The sequence below is a fragment of the Palaemon carinicauda genome, chromosome 10 (assembly GCF_036898095.1).
Source record: "Palaemon carinicauda isolate YSFRI2023 chromosome 10, ASM3689809v2, whole genome shotgun sequence".
NCBI lineage: Eukaryota > Metazoa > Arthropoda > Malacostraca > Decapoda > Palaemonidae > Palaemon > Palaemon carinicauda.
This window is the reverse complement of record NC_090734.1, coordinates 3,982,447-3,985,136: the sequence shown is the minus strand read 5'-3', so window position 1 is coordinate 3,985,136 and position 2,690 is coordinate 3,982,447.

Here is a 2,690-nt window from a genome sequence, read left to right as displayed (position 1 = left end):
ATAATAATAATAATAATAACAATAATAATAATAATAATAATGTTTAGCGGCATTTGTCAAAACTGTGGAGGATCAGCATCATCATCATCATCATCTAATCCTTCGCCTATTGACGCAAAGGGCCTCAGTTATATTTCTCCATTTGTCTCTGTCTTGAACTTTTATTTCAATACTTCTTCATTCCTCATCTACTTCGCGCTTTATAGTCCTAAGCCATGGAGGCCTGGGTCTTCCAATTCTTCTAGTGCCTTGTGGAACCCAGTTAAACGTTTGGTGAATTAATCTCTCTTGTGGAGGGCGAAGAGCATGCCCATACTATCTCCATCTGCCCCTCATCATGATCTCATCCACATATGGTACTCAAGTAATCTCCCTTATAGTTTCATTTCCAATCCTGTCCTGCCATAACCCTGGAAAGGTATGATGGGTCGTTTGCGACCCCTACAGCATTTTCAAAACCTGTTTTTTCGCCATAAATCATCAGCTGTCTCGAATATGGAAGTGATCGACCTGCAAGGGGTGACTAGTCTACATGCCATTGTCTGCTTTAGGACTGATTTTCGTCTAACTTCCCTCCTTCCCCGTTTTTTTACCCACCCCCCCCCCGCAGGGGTCGACCTCGACCCTGAATACCTTTATAGGGGTAAGTGATCAAACAGCAAAGTTATTACATAATTACAATTGTCGAACAGTGTTGATACTTGTTTGGTTCTTTATAGTTGGAAAGTGTGGGTGGATTGTGTGTCTACCACTTGCATGACATTGGTTTTGGCTTAGATGCCATATATTGCCAAGAGGTCCATTTTCCCTCAAATGCTAATTTCTGATTTTTTTGGGTTTTTTGCAAATTTGATTTTTTTTCTATTTATTTTGAATTTATCTTCAATAATGGCCAGCAGACAGTATTCCCTCGGCATGGATGTCATCAACACACTTCTAATGGAGTTAAAAAGAGATGTTGATGATAATATGGAGCTTGCAACCCCATTCTTCATTCCAAGTGGTAGATTGGGCTGTAAGAGTTGTTGCGGTCTGCGGCCATTTTGTTGACATACCTGAAAGGTAAGTTGGCATATCTCTATATATTCTTGTTCTGTATAGAATTCGTGATATTTTGGTATAATTTAATGCATAAATATCATATTTTATAGGAGATACAATGATTTTCATAAGAAATTTACATTGTGAACTAGGCCGTCAAAAAATGACCTTTAGATTTCGCCCCTGTTATAACAGTAAATTACATCTTAGTGCACATTTTATTATGTATTTCTGTTCTAGGATAATATGAGCTTATTCTATAAAAAATTAGCCTCTTCCTATTTCATTTGGGTACCCAAAAAAATTCATGAAATTTGGACAAATGTTTTTGGCCAAAAAAATTTACCCTTTTTTTCTCATTTCAGATCTTGACTTCTATGGGTCCAACTCATTTCCAGCAATTACACGCTATTGCTTTGCCATCTAAGAAGGTGTCCCTAAAGGGATTTATGTGTATATGTATATTTCTATTTTTTGTGAATATTTACGTCAAGTCTTTTTTTTTGTATACTTAAATTTTTAATATATTTCCAATAAATAGTTATTTTGTAGATGGGTATCATTTATATTTTCAGTAATTTTTAGCATTCTTTGAAGTATTTTTAGCAAGTCAAACAATACAGATTGATGCATAACTAAATTTTTCCTGAATTTTTTTCGGAGTCGGGGTCGTTCACGACCGAGTATACCCTTAAAGGGGTGTCCGAGTAGCATACCTATCCAGGGTACTCCCAATATCTTTGTGAGGGTTCTATTCTCAAATTTACTAAATCTCTTTGAGATTGTGTCATTGTCTACCATGACTCATGTCCATAGAGTAACACCGATCTCACTAAACTGATATGTAGCCTGATTTTTTTTATGAAATTTTAGGCGATTTGATTTCCAAATTTTACTTAACCTTGCCTTTGTCTGATTTGCTTTTTTCAATCCTTCACTAAACTCTAATTCTAGAGACCCTGTATTAGAGATCATTGTTCTTAATACTTAAATGATTCTACCTCATTAATCCTTTCTCCTTCCAATGATATTTCTTCTTCCATTGCATACTCCATTCTCCTCTTCTCTGTCTTTCTTCTTTTTATCTTCAACCCTACCTCGTGTGATATTTCATGCATTCTGGTAAGTTAGTATTGCAAATCCTCTGGTGTTCTGCTAAGATGGACAGCATCATCAGCATACTCTAGGTCTGCTAAATTCCTATCACCAATCCAGTCCAATCCTTCACCATCTCTGACTGTTCTACACATTGCAAACTCCATGAGGAGGATAAACAACTTAGGTGACAACACATTTCCATGGAGTACTCCGCTGTTCATTGGAAAATCACTTTATAAAACTCCTTTAACATTAACTTTGCACTTGCTATGCTCATGAAAAGAGGAAATGGAAAATAAAGAAAAAAAAGTGAATGATTTTTAGTTCTGAAAAAAAAAGCCGCAAATATATAGAATTTTCATTACTGCAAAGACAATGTTTGTTGTTGTGGTGCACAGACTCTGACTGTCCAAATTCCATGCGAAGAATGAAAAACCACTTATAATTATAGGGTACCTGTATCATCCACTCTTAAAAGGTTAAAAGGATCGATAGACCACGCTTTCGAATACGGGCTGCGAAAGCGCGGTCTATCGATACTATTGACCTTT